Consider the following 21,939-nt stretch of genomic DNA (forward strand, 5'->3'; position numbering starts at 1 on the left):
TGGAATGCTGATTTTTTTTATTTATTTTTTTAAATTTTATAGGAGCTTGAATAACTTTAATGAAAGAAGAGTGATAATTTCAGAAATGTAATTAATTTAGAAAAATTTAACCAAATTAACCTTGTTAAAATTTTAAAGATTCTTTAAAAGATTTTGTAGTAATTATGGTAATCTAGCAATAACAGGGTCTCATCCCTGAGATCTACTTGTATAGTAAATATAGAAATCTCATCTCTTAGCAGTGGTGTCCTGTCCCTGCCATCCCTGCCCCACCCAGCCACCCCTTATTAATTGCACTATATGGTATAGAATATTTCTTAGGCCAGTTGGGGTCAGCTGTCCTGGTTCTGTCCCCTCCCAGCTCCTCAGGCACCCTCAACCTTCTTGCTGCCAGGGCAGTGTGAGAAGCTGAAAAGTCCTTGGCTCTGTGCAAGCACTGCTCTGCAACCATCAGTGTGTTACCAGCATTTTACTCATCCTAAATCCAAAACACATCACCATACCATCTACTCTAAAACCAGGACAGCCAGTCATCTAAATATACCATGTCATAGATTTCTGTGATTCATATTTGTATAGCAGGAAAAAAGTTAAAGTTTCAGATTATAGTCAGAAGATGTCACTGAGGGTCAAATGTAAGAAAGTTGGACCTGCTGTAAGGTCAGCTGAGATGACCAAATTCTGTTGGGTAGTGGAATAGTCTGGATAAACTTTCATGAACTTACAGTATATTTCAATTTTGATTAGAGATAAATATCTATTCAGACCACTCTGTTTATCATTTTACTGCTAAAGAAAAAAGGCATCCAAAAGAAACATTCACGACAAAGTATTGTCAGACATAGTAGTAAAATCCTCTGCAGGAGTATTAATCCATCGAAGAAGTCATATGTTCTTGTCAAAGTACAATTATAATGTTTAATCCTTCTTTTGTCTCCTCAGTGAATGTCACTGTTGGGGAAATATATGTCCAGTAATGTCAAAGTCACCACAGTAGTCTACACAGGGAACATTTATCTTTTCTTTTCAGATCTTCAGTGAACTGCAGCAGCATAAAATCCACATTTATATGTAGGGCTATGCCCAAGATGATCAGGAAGTCACAGGGACTATATTCAATTTTTACCCCTTATTAAAGGAAAATGAGCTCCTTTACAGAGAGAAGGTCTGAAGGACAAAGGTATTAGAATGAAGAAAATGTATATGGAAGCAAATGAAGGGATATGAGGACAGAGGTGCAGGGAGTCCTACTGTAGTTGCACTGGTTTCAATACTTCTGACTTTGAAAATATGATCTATTCATGATCTGTTCCCTTATGGAGTGCAATTCTTTCTAAGCACTTACTAAATGTAATACATATAGAAGTGAGAAGGAAATATGTAAAATAAACATTGTCATAAACAAAGATCAAATATCCATGTTGAGAAACTAGTATTTGCTTAACTTGTTTTCAGTATAACTTTTGCATGACATGTAGACCCTCTTCAGTGTAATTATCTGATGGGAGTAGATATAGAGATAACCTTGCTGGAATGAGAAAAGTTCTGACATGAACTTTTCTAAACAGAGAGAGAAGAATGCGTCTGCCAGTCTGGAAAAGCAGTTTGGAAACCAGGCCTGATAACTTGGCCTTCAGCCTAGGAACTTAGCCTAGGAACCTACATGTAGGATCCTTGAAGTGTGGCTGAATAATTCATATCAGATGCATCCTGAAAATACCACTGATAAAAATAAAACAAGAAATTGAGGAAAGACTTATCACCTGAGAAAGTAGGAATCAATGTAAGAAATAAAATTCCAGTTTGAAGAAAATAAAGGAAAACAATAAATGTCTACTTGTTGGTGGCAAGACCACCACAACTATTGGTGGTCTCAGGAAGAAGGCCAAAGTTGACAGCACCCATTGGTTACATAAGTGGTGGTGTCTCTCATGCTCTGTCATGTCTCGATGGTACAAAAAGGGCTTGATTTTACCCAAGTTGGAGGTTTGCTCTCTGAAAAAACATCCCATGCTGCATATTCCTTTCTCTCTATTGTATGTTTTGTTTCTTTTCCCTCCTTAAACAGGCTGAAACTTTGCTGGAACATCAGGTTAACTCTGTGATACTATGACATTGATTCCTAAACTCTGCAATGCTCCACACACTGTGATGCAAATCAACTTTGAAGCAAGACTCTATCTGTTACTTTGTTTTTTCTTCTGGACCCATTCGTGGGGGTGATTGATCTCTTCAGAAATTGATTTTTGATTGTCGTTTTCCACTTTGAAGTTCACTTTTGGAATCCTGTCGTGTTTGTTGTTGTTGTTGTTGTTGTTGTTGTTTTTTTTTCTGGTATAGAGTTAGTTTTTTTTGCAGAGGCTGTTGTGATGCTGTGTTTTGGATTTTTGAATAAAATAATGTTGATAACTCAGTAGTGCTTTCTGTTGCTGCCAAATAGCACTTGCACAGGGTCAAGGACTTTCCTACTTCTCATGCTGCCCTGCCAATGAGGAGGCTGGGGGTGCATAAGAAAATGGGAAGGGACACAGCCAGGACAGCTGACCCTGACTGACCAAAGGGGTATTTCATACCATATGACATCATGGTCATTAATAAGAGCTGGGGTAAAAAATGAGGAGGTGTGAATGTTTGAATTAATGTTTTTTTCCTTCCCAAGAAACTGTTAAGTGTGATGAAGCCCTACTTTCCTGGAAGTGGCATGCAGATGGGAAGTTATCATGATTTTGGCTAGGATACAGTTTATTTTCCGTCTAGTAGCTGGTATGGTGCTGTGCTGTGTTTTGGATTTAGGATGAGCACAATGCTGATAACACACTGATGTTTTATTTGCTGCAGAGCAGTGCTTGCACAGAGCCAAGAACTTTTCAGTTTCCCATGCTGCCCTGCCAGAATGCCTGAGGAGCTGGGAGGGGACAGAACCAGGACTGGCCAAAGGGATATTCCATACCATATGGTATCATGCTGAACAATTAATATAGATGTGGCTATCTGGGGGGTGTGGGAGTGGGATGTAGGGCTGGTGCTCAGGGACAGGCTGGGCATCAGTCAGTGGATGGTGAGGAATTGCATTGTGTGCATCACTTGCTTTGTACATATTGTTATCACTACTATTACCATTATTACTATTTCATTTTCCTTTCTGTCTTATTATTTTGTCTTTGTCTCAACTGCTGACTACAGCAGCTGGGAGAGTGAGGAGTGAGAACCAGCCCTGCAGACCCCAAGGTCAGTGCAGAAGGAGGACAAGAGTTGCAAGCCAGTTGCCAGATTAATTGGACTATGTTCTTTATATGAATCCAGAAGATTGGATTTGGCATGTAAAAATAGTTTCACTTATTGTGTACCTTTTGAATACGATATTTTAGTTGAATAGTTTAAAGTCTTGAAAGAACTGTAAATATGTGTTTTCCATAGTAGATGTTAATCTGCCAGTTTATTTACCAAACATAAGGTTAAGAAGAAAAATTCTATCTTTAGGTGAAGCCTTGTATCATAGAATTGGAACCGATAATTTTTCCCAGTTAAGCAAGGCTTCAGAATATCTTCCAAAGAATTGTGTCCAATAGTTTCTGGGAATTAACTCAATAAAACAGGATTTTATATAGAATTAATTCTTATATAAGCATTGACTCTATCTTAATGGAATTTGCATAGACATTTACAGAAATTGTAAGAAAAAGTCACAGTGCATCTGTTTTTAAATATTTGACTTCTTGAGCTAGGTCTTGTACAGATACCTATTAGGAGACATAACAAACTAACTGGGGCAGTTTTATGGACATAGTCATCATGTGACATATATTAATGCATGGTATCCCTCAGGGCTGACACAAGGAGTCGTGCACGACAACTTTGGGACTATCTCTGCAGCTATTCCAGCTTCAGCCGTCAGCTTGCAATAAGTATCATCCAGCTTCTTATTTATACATTTGTATAAAAAGTAGTTAAAAGAACAGTCTGTATAAAACAGACATTCATCTATAAAAGTGTCATTTAAATATTTTGTAGATATATACAGTAAAGGTGGGACTTATATCAGCAAACAAATTGTTTCTCTATTTTCATCCTAACATCCTGCAGTTAGACTGGGTTTCAGCAAACCACAAATTATTCTAGACTAGTGTCTGAAGTAACACCAGTTCTGACATTTTCAGTGATCATCTGATCAATACTTCAAGGTCCAACTAAGGCATATTAAGGAGAGGCACGTGTTATTCAGGGATCTGGTCTTGTGAGTCTCCATGGTATTACAGCAGTGGGAATAACACTTGACACTATCACAGGAGCAGTATAGAAGTTATGTGTCTTCTTTTCAGACAGCTTCACACAACACCTTTCTCATTTCAGTATTATGGATAGGTAACCATACTTTAAATTCTGCCCTGCTGGTTGTCAGCTTAATTCTCCAAGTGAAAATTTAATCTATGGTAAACATAGTCTAAATTACACTCCAAAGAGTGACGAATTTTGAGTTAGTTTCCAAATAGTCTCTCAGTGAGTGAAATAATAATAACCAGCTTCTTCAGAATATATGTGTGACTTTTCCCTTGCAAGTCCTAATCGTCATCATTTCCTTTTTTCTCCCTATGGGATTAATTTCTGTTCCTGGCATGACTGTCTCTACCAATGCAGAGTTTTTCCATAAAACAGTCTACCTTCTTCTGTCTCTCTCAGAGCGTGAAAAAAAGTTTTGACCCCTTCCCTAACGAAAAAATACAACATGATAACCCCAAGAGCACTATTATGGAAAAGTATGATAATATGTTTTAGTTTTATTTTTAAGGTATATGTCTACTATTTTAAAAACTCCATTGTCAAGTAGTAAACTTTGTTGCTATGACAATTCTTTTCCTTCAGAGTACTTGCCCTCCAAATGAAGCAGCTGAGCCATTAGTTGCTTGGAAAAGGAAATAATATTAAGGACAAAGAAATATTGGGTACAAGTTATATAATTACAAAACCATGAGTTTACAGATCATTGCACAGAAGTTTCCAATTCTCATTATCATACTTTATATAAATTTCTGGTGACTGATTTTATGGCTGTCAGGTTTTATCACTGTAAATGATTCTGAAATCAGAAGCTGTTCTGAGTGAAGAGATTTGCCATCAAATGTAATAGATTTAATTATTAAAGATAGCCACTAAATTGTTTTAAATAAAATAAAAGTCAACATTTCATGCAGTATTCATCTCACCTAAGTTTAGTTTTCTGCTACACAGCTCTGTGTGTCTGAGATATTTAATTAAGCTCCCTTAATGGACAGTAAAGAGTAAGAAATTCTGATATTATTAATCTCTTCCTAATTATCTAAATTAATTCACCTGAAGAAACAAACCACAATCTATGAAAGATTCTTTTATCTCCCTTCTCAGCCTAAAACAGAAGTTTGCACTGAAGAACACAGTTTCCCTCCATGCCTTAACATTAAGAAAATAAAATATGGCATATGATGTGAATTAACATGAAGCACTAGAGAAAGGAACAAGGAAACAAGAGAGAGTTATTGTGGAATATGGAATGTCAGAAGACACCATAATTTGTAGCAAACATAGCAACACCATTTTTCATTTATATTTTGAAATGCTTTATTATATTAAATCCTCAAAACTCTTTTATATATAAGCCATGACTGAATAACCAACATGTAATGTCAACATTTTTCTTAATATTTTGCTATTTTTAGTTCCACAAAAAAAGTGTTAAAAAAAATAATATCTATATATACATGTATATATTGTTTAATGCATAACTACGTAAAAGAACCACATTTCCTGTTGGCCCATTTTAACTCTGTACTGGGTCTGGCTAGAATGTTAACTTTCCCTGCAGCAGCCCATACAGTGCTGTGCTCTGCACTTGTAGCTAGAACAGCACTGGTATCACACCAGTGTTGTGTCTACTACTGAGCAGTGCTGGCACAGCATCAGGACTCTCTCTAACCCCCCCAGAACCAGCAGTCTGGGGGTGGGCAAAAAATGAGAAAGGAACATCACCAGGGCAGCTGATCTAAACCAACCAAAGGGATATTCCATACCATATGATGTCACATTCAGCAATAAAAGGTGGAAAAAAGAAGATGAGGGGAGGGAGTGGGTTCTCGTTGTGAAAACATTTGTCCTCCTGAACTACTCAAGGTAGTGGTCAAGTAGTTCAAAGATGAGGTCAAGCATCACTTGTTTGTGAATCAAAATCCTTCCTTCCTTCCTTCCTTCCTTCCTTCCTTCCTTCCTTCCTTCCTTCCTTCCTTCCTTCCTTCCTTCCTTCCTTCCTTCCTTCCTTCCTTCCTTCCTTCCTTCCTTCCTTCCTTCCGGTATTTTTTAAATTAATAATAATTTTTCCTTACTAATTATTTTTTACTTTAATTAAATCATCTTTAGCTCAACCCATGAGTTGTTTCTTTTCTTCTTCCCCTCCTCTTCTGAGGAGAGGGAGTGAGAGAGCGATTGTGGTGAAGTTCAGCTGCCTAGCAAGGTAAAGCCACCACAAACTCCTTTAAAGTTTTCTCTATATACTATCATATATATATATACATATATATGATACATTTCAGGGAGACTCCGATAATCTTAAGAAAAATCATGTGGAAAGACTTTTGGTTTTCTGAGTTTTTTTATAGTGTCTGCAAAAGTGTCTAGTAACTGTTCTAACTTCAGTTTAATCAGCCCAGGACAAGAACATGAGCCATTTGACTCCTTTTTTTTTTTTTTTTTTTTTAATTTATCTATTTATTTATTCTGTTAGTACCAAATGTATCTGTATCTGATAGTTTGCTATTCATTTTAAGAAACTGGACATGAAGTTCTGAAAATAAAAACTCATCTTTACGGACTTACATTTTTTTAGAGAAGCATAATTATTAAAAGGATTCTGATCAAAGTTATCATCAAGCTCATATTGATTTACTGGATAAGTAGTGAGCTTGTCTTACTCAAGTTATCTTTTAATTTTATTGATTCAAATTAATTGACTGAAATGAGATAAAAATTCCATTTATCATGTATTTCATGCATTGTAAACCTTTTCAACAGTTATTATTGACTTTGACAGAAAAGATTTTTGTAACTATGTCATATTATTTCTCTTGTGTTGGGGTTCAAAAGATTTCTGCCTTTTCACCTTACATTGTTGGCACGTTTTTTATAATTTCTGCTTAAATGAAGAGCAATACCCTCTTCTTTCATATGTACTAGTTTATGAAGACATTGTGACCATCACAATGTTCTGTCTTTTCAAATCAACATGCATTTGACCCACCACTGAAAATACTTTTTTTGTTTTCTTTGAAATGCCAGTAGCTATTGCTAGATTAATGTAATTGCAGTTCAATTTATACATGTTTTACCACATATAGTATTTTTGAAAATAAAGTCCAAGTGTAAAATATGATTTAATTGAAATATACAACATTTTTTGAAGTGTATCATGCCAACATGAACCAACAAATATCTTCTCAGTGATATAGGAGAATTTTACTCAATTCAAAAGAAAAGGAAAAGCATTAATAAGAGGTATTTAAAAGGCGTGTAAATACCGTGATTAGTGACATGGTTTAGTAACCTAGACTTGGCAGTGCTAGGTTAATTATTGGACTGGATGATCTTAGAAGTTTTTTCCAACCTAAATGATTCTATGATTCTATGATTAATATGGACACAAACACTCCATTATGACTTCACTGTTAACATCATGTTGCGTAAATCTCAAGAAATGAATATACAAATCATCTATCAACACTTTGTGGCAGAATGAGAAAAGCACTCAAACTTTCAAATGACCTCTTAAAATGTTATCACTGAGAAACAGACACACATGCACGCCATCCTCTGAAGAAAAAAATAAATGCCTGAAATATGAAAGGAAAAAAAAAAAAAAAAAGCAAGAGAAAATAGAACAAAGAAAATTGGAGTAACCAAAATGATAAAATATTAGCACGTGAAATCGTATTATTAGAACTACCATACTAAAGTCTCAAATGAGATGTATGCCATCCATCAAAAACACCTCAAAAACTGTAAACAAAAGAATAAAAGATGTATGTGAAGTAAAATAAATCTTCAAATGGTAAAGTATATAGTGGAACAAACAGAGAAAGAGAGAGAAAGAGAGAGGGAGGGGAAGAGAGAGAGGGAGAGAAAGAGATAATTAAATATAACCCTGTAATAAAATTGGCCAAAAGAGATTTTGAGAAAGTATTTGCTGAAAATTAAAAACTACTAATGAAAACAAACTTAAACATCTCAGAATCAGGTAGAATGCACTAAAAATGCTTAAAAGTATTTGTTGAGTGGACAGATTAAAAGAAAATACAGAGGGGGAAAAAGGAGAATAGTGAATTATTTCAGTGTGTTACATTTGCTGTGAAGGAGTTCTACAAATTTTCCACATTGAATTCTTCCTTTACTGGAAAGGAACCATCATTAAAGACAAGTGCTACTAAAACTGACTAAGTATAAATCACTAGAATAAACTACTCCAATTTCCATAAGTAAGTGGTTATACCCCAGCAGGTTAAAGGATGCCAGATACAAAATTGCTGAAATATTGTCTGACTTCCAGTTTAGTGCTTTAATTGACTATGGGGAACGATGTGTAGAAAATAAAGCGGTTAATAAAAGCTTTTCGAATATGTGAGTATCTGTAAATCAGAATGTCTTATTTTAAATAATTGAGATTGGTAGAAATTGTACTAAAGAATTAAATTATTAGATTAAAGGAAAATGAGGAAGAACCAATATGATTTCTGTTAAAGGAAGTCATACTAGGCAAATCAATTAGAAATCTCTGAAAGATGTCTTTGATAAAGTGTATCTAGATTTCCAAAATCTTTTGAGGTAGTTATAAAAATTAAAGAAACTAAACTCTCATGGGATAAAAATAAAACCCTGTCAGAGAACTAGAAAATGGATGAAGGACAATGCTGTTTGCAACTGAAAAAAATATATATATTGGATGGTAAAATTAAAGCCTGTGATAGATAAAATTAAGTTCAATATATAAAATGCTTGTGCAAAAAAAATGGCTTTGATTACACATAAGAATAAAAGTGTATATATTAGGTGTTCTTAGGAAATTGTATTCTTTATAAATATCTCTGTAGAAGGAGCATCACAGTGTGCAGCCACAATCAAGAGGTAAGTATGCTATAGCTTAATAATAAAATAAGGGAGAAAATAGTTGAAATTCTGTTGCCACTGTGTACCTCCAGGACATAGTTAAATGTTGGATACTGAGGACAACTCAAGAGCTATGATTTCTAACATATTATTAAACATCCTTAGAAGAAAAAAAAAATAGTTAAAAATCTGACAAAGATACCTGGAGTTGCAAAATGGCTTCTCTGCAATGAAAATAGCTCTCTCTAACTTGGAAAAAGATAGCTTCAATGAAAGATAGTGAATAATGTAAAATAATAAGTGTCATAAAATCAAAAGAAGTTGAGAGGACAAGGAAAGATCATTTGTTTTTTCTTACTACACCTTGTTCTTTTCTGAAGCTGCTGCTAGCAGTCAATAGTCAAAGATAAAATTTGAGACTTGTATACATTTTAAAAAATGTATTTGCAGGAAGACCTGTGTTTGTATGTTTCCAACTGTGTTCTCTAATCCAACCTATATTTTTCTTTCCAACACAATAGGAAGCCCTCCTTTTCACCTTATACACTGGAGCCATTGTAAAGGCAATTAAGTCATCACTGTATTTTATCAATAACACAGATATTCTATCAGTAACAGATATCCTCTGATGTTTATTGTGAAGTGCTTGTTCAATTGTAAAGTGCTTGTTCAATATTGTAAAGTGCTTGTTTAGGTCTAGACACCTACCTGCCTTCATACTGATCAATTCTGACTTTTTAGCAGTCACTATTCTGTTTCTCTATAACCATAGGATTCCTCAAACCCTTCAAAAGCAGTTTGATGGAGCTTGAACTTTGACTACATTTATAATTTATCCTGCAAATGTATTTTTTGGTGCAATGTGCCAGACATCAGATTAAGAAACCTGTCAGGCTCTGGAACACTATTTTGCTTGTGGTCAGACTGCCTATGTCTTGTGCTTGACTGCACAATGAAGGTCTTTCACTTGCAAAATAATAAGTAAAAAAGGCAAAGAAATTAGAAGAAATCCACCATAGTGGGTATGTTCTGAAAACAATACTAGTAACACCTCCATGCATGAGGAATGTAGGTAGTTATGCTGTACAGAATATAGCACCATATCAAAAATAACTCCCACAGCCATTTAGCCCACTGACTTAGTGAGGGTCACAGGCCTCCATTATAGGAGTGACATCACAGCTTTTGATACAAGGAAATGAATAACTTCTGTTTTCATAGCATTTTTTTTTAAACTTGCTACCTAGGTTTTTAGTTCAAGCAATCTTTCTTTGCTTCAGATTTTACCACTTTCCTGGGTGCCTAAAACCTTGAGTATTTTACTCAGAGCAAAATACTTTTTTACCTTCATAGTTTTAATGAAATTGTGGCATTCTTGGAAATTTATTTACACTCAGAACATGGTTTCTTTTGCTTAACTGATATTTTCACTTTGCTCAACTACTTATGAAATTGCCAGGCAACTTAATACTATTTTAACTTTAAAATCTTTATCTATAGTGAGGAATGTATATTTTTTTCCTGGATATCTGTATTGTTAAAAGTATATTTACAGAATATGTATTAGGTATACATGAACTTCCTCTGATCAAGTGCAGAACTGTGGGATTTTGTTTCTCTGTTTTGTTTTTTACTGAGAAATCTCATGGAAAAGTTAAAGCAAGAATATATCTGACATGTTAGATCTACATATAAGCTAATTCACTTGCAACTGCCCAGGATCTGAAATATAAATCATTATTTCAATGTACAGAAACACTCAGTACAAGTGCAAGTGAGAATGACCTAAATTATCTGAGAGAAAATGCTGAAAATGAGAAGTTGTGGGTTCAGAACTTAATTTCATTGATGTTTGCATCACCTAATAATATTTTAATATAAATGGACCATAAAATGCATGATGTAATCTATAAAACATCTTATGCAGAGCCAAAACAGAAATTTCTCATGATGAATGCCCAGATTAATAGATTAGAAAATCATCTTAATTCTCACACTTATGCTTGTACTCTGGCCCAATGAAGCTTTCATACTTTGCTGTCTAATGATACATTTGCAGCAATGTGGAGGTTGTGTTGTGTATAATCCCCTAATCATAGTTTGTACACAAACTGAAATGTTGATGGATGTAGTAAATGTAAAATTTAAAACTGAGGTTACAAAAAGAGTATCATGAATTCACAATATATCATTTATTTCTGTTATTAGGCCACAAAAATTTGTGGATCAAAATACTGCCTTTCCTTCCTTCCTTCCTTCCTTCCTTCCTTCCTTCCTTCCTTCCTTCCTTCCTTCCTTCCTTCCTTCCTTCCTTCCTTCCTTCCTTCCTTCCTTCCTTCCTTCCTTCCTTTTTTTCTTTCTTTTTCATGCAGAATTAATAGGTTGCTGTGAAAAAAGAAGAGGACAATGGATATTTTTTTAAACATTACTAGAAAAGCTGATATCTTGTTAATTTAAGATTTAATTTCACAGTATGTAAATAACATAAGCTTTAGGGACCTCCCATTCTGATCATTTACTTTTCAAAGATGCAAGGTGATAAGAATTCTCCCAGGACAATTGAGGGCCTGGCCAAGGTGTAGTAAGAAATGGGCTCAGGAGTAAGGAGTCCTTAAGGAGGAATCATGTATATATTCTTTGGAGTTTATGTATCCATAAAGTTGAGTTGTCATCTAACAAACATTAATATGAGACCATAGGTACTATTTTATACAAATGATCAACACTCCTTAGCTACTTGTAGAGTTCAAGAAAACTCCAGGTATATGGAGCTAGAAAATAATTCTGTGTCGTGAAATCAATTACTTGCCACTGCAGGAAGACATGTCCTGTAAATTCATTGTAGAGGTTTAGATTCCCCCTTAAATACAACCATATTTTCAAACTATGTATTATTCAGTTATCCTCTAAGTATTCTCACTAGAAGGCAGTTCCAGACCTTTAGTCTTCTCCTACTTCAATATTTTATTTTAGTTTCTGACTGCAAATTATTCTTAACCACTCTAGTTGTACTTTTTTTTTTCCTGACACGTGTGATACTTTAAATATTCTTTTTTTTTTTTTTTTTCCATTGTTTACTGTTTTGCCCTCTGTTGCCTTTGCAGTGAGTGGTCATAGTCTGTGTCATTCTGATTTTAACTGTGCTAAACTATGATTTTAATCTAGATTTTTAACTAGGCTCTGAATCCTCCTATCCTTCCCCTTGCAACAGATCCAACATGAAATAATACTTCATTGAACATGGATGATGAAAAGGAAATGCACAGATACAGTAATAAACATTTGCTCTTTACAAATATAAAATCTTGGTAACATAAATTATACATGTTCAGTATGGGTTATCTTTCTTGAAAGAAAAAAAAAAAAAAAAGCCTTGATGATGCTAAAAAAAATTTCTAATACTTATACTAGGACACATTGAAACTCTTTTCATCCATAAATAGATATAATATTTCCAATACAACATAACCAGGACTTCTTGATGAAATATGGAATATATGTATTCAAGCAAGAGGAGGTTAAATGAAGAATACTGCAAGGAAAAAGAAAACTATGAGCTCCAGGTAACTGTGGTGTGAAGAAGACTTTCCAACACACCATATAAGTGGTAAGGAAATTTGGGTTCCTGGAAGCTAGAGAAAAAGTGACAATGGAAGAAAACTGGAAAGGGGAGGAAATTATAACCTGTATAACTTACTAGGAGGAAGAAGAAGATCATGAGAGAAAGAAAATGATCACATACATAAGACAGGAAACCATAAATGAGACTCCTCAGAAGAAACACAGATAAAGAAAAGGAAGAAAAACACAACAGTAAGCAATAAGAGATCAAAAATTAACTTTCAAATTCTAGATTTTCATTTAAGCATTCAAAATAAAAATTTGACCAAAAAAATATAAAAAACTAACTACCTCTGTTAACAAATAAAACTTCTCCTATAACAGCATGATTTTGATTTGTAGACCCTTAATATATAACCTTAATTCTGATCACTGAAATACAGTCAAAAGGGCTCAAAAAACCATGATATTACCTTTGGAAAGTTATGTTATATGCCAGCCATGTTTGACTGTGTAATTTATTTGCAGTTCCAATTTTACAAGAATTTACATAGAATGTAGTTTATGGCCACCATAGACAGCATCTTTTTAATTAGCCATTATTTGATTGTATGCTATTCAAGAGCAATGTGAGACCATGACAGAAGTAGTCTCTATGGCAAAGTTTATCTTGTATGAAAGACTAAACTCATCTGAACACAAAGAGAAGTTCTTGCTTATTTTCTAACATATTTTATAAAAAGAAATTTTGACACTTCAGCCTTATAAGAAATAGATTAAGGTAAATGTTAAAAGGAAGTATGTTCTAAGCAAAGGTTTTGCAGTTAAACTGTCCACCTTAGAAATACTCATGTTAGTTATTCAAAATTTGTGTTTATTGATGCAGTCATGTCTAGACTATTTGTCTCTCCAAGGAGTTTGAAATCACTTAATTCAAATTCCAATATATGCATTCTTTATGCTTCAAGAGTCTCTATTCTAATTTGACTTTGGCAGAACTTCTAACCTATCTGTCATGTATCCTTCATATATCTTCATCAACATATTTTAGTATATCTTCTCATAAATCCTGTATAGGGTAAGTATATATTATGATCCACATTTCCCAGGTGGGGATTTCAAGTACAGGATTTCAAGTTCTCCTAGATTAAACTGTAGGAAAACAGAGGGGTTGAATCTTGATCAGCCTGAAATGTCCATCCATCTGAATTGTCTACCCATACAGAAAAGAGTTCAACTGAGTCTCAGTGTGGGATGAAGTCTGAACAAATCTGAAGTGTATAAATGGGCTCAAGAAATATGAAGTTCGCCTTCTACATGCCACAATATAATTTGCTTTATACACCAGGTAAACATTCCAACCATGTGATACAAGCCAGCTTGTATTTTGCCTGCATATTTTCTTTGCGACCAAGAATTTATTTTCTTATTGATCATTTTTCCAAGCAGAAACAAACAACTTACTTGCGTATGTCTCCTGCTATAATGAAGTCCTGGAACACATAGTTGTACATGTAGAGTGTTTTGTTGTTTTGTTTGTCTGTTAGTTAGTTTGTTTTGTTTTGGTTTTGGTTTGGTTTTGTTTGGTTTGATTCAGTTTGGTGTGTTTTTTTGGTTGGTTGATTGGTTTGGTTTGTGTTTTGTTTTTTTTTTTTTGTTTTTTTTTTGAGGGGAAAGGAGGAGTTTTTCATTGTCAGAAGAGATGAAAAACAAAAGAGAACTGACTGAAGTTTTGATTATATTATGTGTCATTCCATTGTGGCCTTGATAGACCAACTTTAAAAAAAGGGTAAATGATTTAACTATTAATGATTATCAGAGTCTTGTCCACTGCATTTACACATGGGAAAAAATGTATAGGCAAGTTTAAAACATATAAGACTTACTTTTGTGGCCATATCCACTTAATAGAATCATCTCTGCAACACATAAAAACAAGCATATTTATTTTTGCACAATGACACTTCCAGGATTCAAATTCATTAAAAACAGGTTGTGTCAAACAAATCTAGGTTTCAGAATTTAACATTGTGCTCTATGTCTTCACTTGCATTCTATACACATATGTCCAAGATATAATAGAACCATGGTAAAAGCATAACATTAAGTAAAGTGCTCTGCATATATTGCAAAATTTAGCACAGCTTAATTTAATGTATTTACAGCCATATTTATACATTTTTATAATATATTTATTCTCATACATTCCAATCCACTGCACGCTTATTTTGCTCTGTAGTTTTCCTTACCATACTAAACACACATATCTCAACATCCTAAGCTATTTCTTAAATAACAGTTTTGTTTTCAACTAAAATTTCAGAATTCTAAATGGATCAATTCAATGCAAAAGCCCTGTAATACATCTGCAAGCAATTTAACTCTCAGATGACAGCACTGGAAAGTTCATTTTTATAACATATTGCTAACCACATTAAGCCTACTATAGTCCACTTGCTTAGTTTCTTCTAAGCAGCCATAATCCGATACAAGCTCTGTTGGTTTGGATGTTGTATGGAGAAGCTTTTTAGTTTAAGAATAAGTCATCCATTATCATAAATATTCTGATACTGTATGATAATTTGACAGTTCTAGACAACTTAGTACTTATTTTATTTTATTATTTGATTTGATTTGATTTGATTTGATTTGATTTGATTTGATTCTGTCTATGAAGTTCTCCATTGTGTCCATAATATTTACTGTTGTGCCATTTTTATGCTGGTTAACACTCTTCCCCTGACTAATTCTAATTTTACAATTAATTATACTTTACAGTTAAATTAATGAACATATACTGGAATTAAAAAGGACATTGCCAAATAGTATCTATTTATTGTGGTTTGTTTTTGTTTGTCTCTTTGTTTTGGTTGGTTGGTTCTAGGAGGGAAGGGAAAGATTCAAGTAAGTCAAGCAAGTAAGATCCATTGAAAACCTTGTGTTCATTTTCTTTATAAATTATGACTCTAATTTAGTTTCCTAATGTCAACTAAACCTGTCTCCTAGATACCTGTCTCCTTCTCTAGACAATGTTTTTTAAAAATTGTGTTATGCAAGCTTATTCCAGGAGAATCTTGCCAAGTATTTTTATGCCAGGTTCTGCACATTATATGAAAAACAAAAATTTTCAGCTGCATAAATACATTAAATAAAATATGTGGGAAAAAATGAATAAAAAGAGCAAAAGAAATGGCCTGTGATTTTCAGAAGCGTTTAGCACTTGTTATTTACAGTGAAATCAACAATTAATGCTATTTTCTTCAGAATTGCACAAAGAAAGATTGTGAATATGACTAAAAAAAAAAAAAAAAAGAAAATTTACCTACAGTAGCTGCATAATAGATGTTATTTCAAAAGTTGTCTATAATTACAAAACATATATTTATTGAACTATTTCTATAAATGTGTTGGTAAGGAATTATGTTATAGTGTAAGCCATTCACAAAAGAAATGATAACATGGATAGTCTCATAAGAAAGTCAAGCATGTTTACAGTTTCACATTATTTAGTAGTTTTGTTCTTGCTTCATTGCTGGGATTTCTACTAAACTAGGTGCCCAAATCATGCTTCGTTGCATTGGCACCCTTTTAAAACAAAATAAAAAACTATACATCTCAGGAGAGTATGTATCTGTATGAATGTATTTAGATGAGCTGAACCATCCAGTGAGATGTGTTTGGTTTTCTCTTCTGCTACCATACAAAGTCCTGAAATAACTAATTTTCATTGGTTACAGCAATATAGCACATCTTATGTTTCTATGTAATCTTAATTTGTGTACCTAAATGCTTCTGAAGTTTAATCATATGGACACATTTTTTTGTTTACTATATTAAATCACTGCCCTAGCCCCAAAATCTAGCCAGGTATCTAAATCAGTCTCTAATCTTAGGAAGCCAGGAGCTGCAGATACAATTTACTGAATTTTATTTTCCTTGTAGGTTAGCAGATATATTTTACTTCTTTTGCATCTCATATGGCAGCTCAAAATTATCCACTCTGAAAATCACAACATTGTTTGACTTCAGAGCATGGAAAATGTTTTTGTTTATACATAGTTGACTTTTGCAGTTATGTTCTAAATGGAACTCCTGTCGCAGTTATTTTAAATAAATGTTTGTATGGCCAGTTCCTTCTAAGTATTTAGCAACTTCTAGAGATTCATCTCTCCCAACTTGAACATTTGTCTTACAAAATGTAGATATCTACTGTGTGAATAGCTGCATCTGAACTAGGCATCTTAGGATCCTTTTGCAGTCAGTGGAGAGAAACACGCTTTTAGAGTGTGATTTATTTCACCTTTAGAATGAGATGTATCATGTCTGAGAAATACTTTTTTTTTTCCCTCTCCTCTAGTTGTAAGAAAAAAAACTTAGAATGTTTAATTATGATCTGGTCATTTACACAGTAGATATTTATCTTTGGGAATGCTCTATTAATAAAGTAAATATCTGGATATTTATTCATTCAGCCTGTTATTAAAAGTCTTTTTTCTCTTTTTCCTTTCTTATAGGATAATTGACCATTTTCAATTTGTCAATATCCTGGAAAATATACAGATGTGAAAGAAGAAAAAAAATGCCTCCCCCATCCTTTCATCTACTGTTTCCACTGTGTCTACGTATGCTGTGTTTGCTACGTATGCTCTACAGAAATGCACCCAGAAACACCTTAGCCAAGAATAACCTAAGTCTTCATTAGGCAGTAGCAACTACTGTAGATTATTTTTTTAAATACCTCTGCAGAGTAAAGGAGATTTACTCATGACTTGATTATAGAACAAATTTCTGACTGAAGATTTTTATTTTGTTTTGTTTTGTTTTTCTGAATAAAATCGTTTTTATGGTAAAAGGAATGTCTTCAAGTTAGCATCTTCCATATTTATCCACATCATACCAGTATTAATGAATATTAATTGTACTCTCATATTTATGTTCATTATATGTGACACTCACCTGAAAGTCACGGTTTCAGTCTTAAGCAACTAAAGTAATACATTCAGCCTTTCTTATGCAGGTGGTTTACAAATGCTAGGTGGTTTACAGTGCCAGCTACTGGCACTGGGTGAATATGTATAAGGAATCATGAATTCATGTGAGTTACCTATACATAAGCACCTAATGTTATCTAGGATTTTTTAGGGCTTCCCATTTGAACTTCAGTTGCCACTTCAAAACTTCAGCTGTGTCATACCTGCTAGCATTGTGTGGATGTTCCTATACGGGAATAACAAAACTACATGCTCATCTACTTAATTTAAATATCTTATTATCTGAACAAGATCTCCGTATGGGAGCCTTCAAAAGCTCTCCACTGATTTTTGTAGGGGACAGCTTCTATATTATAAATACTTCACTAAGGGTACTATGGACTTTAAATACAAGCCATCCAAAAAGATTGAATATGATCCTGGTTTATAGACACAATTCTAAAGAGTACTAGACTACCAGACTTCTACAGAAACAGATTGCTTTGTTTTGAAGCATCATGTAATGATCAAGGAAAAACCTGGGAAAATATGGAGTGACAGAAGTAGAAGTTGTTTATACCTAGTTGAAAAGCTTTAACTGCTTTTCAAATCCTTAAAGTGTTTGACAAGGATTTGGCAGCTCCATAGCCCCCCAAGGGGAAGCTGTGAATAGCCAGTGTTTACAAGCTACATTTTTTCCAAACACTGTATTTCTTACCTTTGCTAGTAATTTTTCTTATGGTTCAGTTTCCAGGAGTTGCAGTCCAGCACATATGGAAATAAAGGTTTTGCTGATTTAAGGATTTTGAGCAGTCTCTCTGCCCCTAACTGCCACTAATCCCCACGAACTATGAAGCAGAAATATAATGAGGGAATTTGCAATGAAATGTAAGGTTATGTCAATATGAGAAGCTTTATACTGGATTTACAATAAGGCTGAAGAATAATTATTCTGCTGAATATTTTATGCATTCTGATTTAAGTTAGAACAGATATATTGCATGGATATCTATTTTTAAACAGAAATATTTTTGAAGTTACTTTTAAATATTGGGATTATCTTCTGGGTTGTCACTGAGTCCATATTACTTAGTATATGTATATCTACTTGGTACAGTAGATATCCAAAAATTTAATATTCTCAGAATTTAAAGTATATAACTAGTTGCTGAGCTCTAAGATATAGTTGAGTTGTTGTCTTCAATAGTGAGATTTTAAGTATTACTTTGGGATAAATAACATTTTTTCTTATCTTATGGTGAATGTAGAATCATAGAATCATAGAATATCCTGAGTTGGAAGGGACCCTTAAGGATCATCAAGTCCAACTCTTGACACCGCACAGCTCTACCCAAAAGTTCAGACCATGTGCCTAAGTGCACAGTCCAATCTCTTCTTAAATTCAGACAGGCTCGGTGCAGTGACCACTTCCCTGGGGAGCCTGTTCCAGTGTGCAACCACCCTCTCTGTGAAGAACCCCCTCCTGACGTCCAGCCTAAATTTCCCCTGCCTCAGCTTAACCCCATTCCCGCAGGTCCTGTCACTAGTGTTAATGGAGAAAAGGTCTCCTGCAAGTCCCTATTTTACGAAAAGAAATATAAGAAATGACTCCTTTCAAATAGTATTTTAATTTATGAGCCATTAGAGTGGTTGCAAAGTTATTTACCTAAAATCAAATTGCTTCTGTTGGAAATAACATTACATTTCCAGGGAATGTCTTCCTGCAAGTAACAAAAAATCTATTTCCCCAATACTCTTTTCACATTTCTTAGATACTGATATTCTACTGCATTATCCTTCTCACAGTATTTTATATTCTGATGTTTTGATAAATATCACCCTTATAACACCAGACGCTATATGTGGTAGAAAATATAACTTTGAATCAAACTTCTTGCAAGGTTGGAAAACTGCTCTGTGAGCAGTCCATGTTCTTGATTTCTGATTTGTGCATGCCATAAAAAAGTTTCAAAGGTGAGTTGTAAATAGTGCATTTGATATTTTATTAACTCAACTGGAGATGCACTTTGGATTGGAAGAAATCTGGAGACAATGAGACACATTCACAAACATGAACACCTGTAAGAAATGTGGATGCTAGCACTGGTAGCATGAATTATGCATGACTAAAAATGCAGCATTTTAAAGTTTTAAAGTTGAAGTCATTTCTCAATATTTGGAAGCTCTCTAATAAAAGTGTTTACATTTTTATAAAACTCACATTTGCATTTAAATATATAGATTTTTAGAAAATTGAAGATATATCGAAGAAGTTTTACTTTGGAAAAGAAAAATAAGCTGTTCTTTGTTATGTCATGTACATCCACTTCTTTGCATATAGAGTGGTGAAGAATTGATTACCCGTATGCTGTACTGTTATACTTGCTGCTTTCATCAGAAACAATTCTGTGGGAAAATGCTCTTAATAGTAGAAAGCCTCTGCAACACAAAATAAATGAGGGGTGGGGAAGGGATAAGAGTAAGAAAGTAGGAACAGGTTTTTATTGTACATACAGCCAAAGTGCAGGTGGATTTTGAACACACACACACAAAAATAAATAAATAAAAATAATTAAAAATTAAACAACAACAACAAAAACATCTTACAAGATGTGAATTTGATATAGGTAAATAGTTCAGGTGTCATGAAATCCCATATATGCAGAGTCAAATGTCTAAATTTCTTACTATATTACAGAATTACTCATGTAATGTTATTACTGCCATTTGATAATAGTTACAAGAGCTTTTTTTTTAAGCCTTTACAGAAATGTCTTCTCTATTTATTCACAATGAAATACTTCATGCAAAATCTCAGATAACAGAGTATGCTTTATTATGCTCAGTCCATCGTGAGCACCCTAATAGGTGTGAATTCTGTTATGGAAAACCTGTACTTCATGGTAATCAGAGTGCACAGTGCCTCTAGTTCATGGACATCAAGTTCTGAGCCATTAAACTTGAGTAAGTTTAAACTCATTTGTGAGTTATTTTTACTGAAGACATTTGGACTTGTCTATATATACATATTTGTTTGGACCTTCTAAATATATAGAACAATCTAAATAATGAATATAATATAGCAATTTCTAGATGCATTTTAACATGAACACTGCTAGTAATGACCATTTAATGTCAGTTCTCTGTAGAATAGAATGATGCTCAAGAAAATAACTTTTTTGGACTGTGTCATAATGGTTCCCTTATGTCAATTAATGCTAGCTTATCAAAGTAACATTATGAGATGGGTAACACCCTTAAAACCTCCTTGAAGTGCTTTAATTATTTGACAGACTTCATATATGTTTATATGTCTATCTTGAATGAAAAACACTGCTGTTGTTTTATTTGTTGTTTACTTTTGCTTTTAAATTATATTAGTCTTTTGATCATAAGAATGTAGAAACAAATATGAATCACATATTTATGATTAAAAATAAGTTCAAAATATTGCTCCCTGCATACATTTTTATTGCTTTGCTTGTCACTTTGATTCCAATGCCCAAATCTGCAAGAAAATTGATCCTCAAATACCCCGTAAAGAGAGGTCCTCAAAGTTATGACTGCTAAATTATTTCAAGTATTTTTTTTTCTTTTTCTTTCTGTTTTTACATCTAGCATCCACCATTGTCAAAAATAAAAACTTAAAGGAAAGGTCCAAAACTGCAAGGTAATATAGTTCTATAAGCAATAGAGGATCACAATATTAGTTTTTCTTCTGCAAAATATTTCTTTAGCACTGCTATATTGATAGAAACAAGCAAACAAAAAAAAATAGTGTTCTCGAAGTCATGAAAATAGACTTACCTATTTCGCTTGATGATTTTCTAGAAAAAATCTAGAAAATTATATTCTAGACTTTCTAGAAAAATTATATTATTGGAATTCACCTATCTATAATTTTGAGACTAAGTAAATCAGGAAGACTAATTGATAACAGGGATAACATTATTGTATTTTTCCTTGTTTTTGTTTAGCTTAACAGCCAATCAAAACCATTCAAAAATAAAATTTCTTCAATGATTTAAATAATATATTAATTAACATTAATGACATGACCACAGCTTATTCCCTCTTTTGTGAAACCCACATATATGTGTATATATATAAAGAGAGAGGAGATGTATATATATAGGTATTGTTTCTGCAAACATTTCAAAGCTTACAGTATCATCTTTTGTAGCTGTCTTTTAAATATAAATCCTCTGACACACCTTCTCTCAATATTGTTTTCTATCTCTTCATTTAAAAACAGACTCATCCAAAGCTAGAAAGTATTTCAGGTCTT

Source organism: Aythya ferina (assembly GCF_964211825.1).
Source record: "Aythya ferina genome assembly, chromosome: 1".
Lineage (NCBI taxonomy): Eukaryota > Metazoa > Chordata > Aves > Anseriformes > Anatidae > Aythya > Aythya ferina.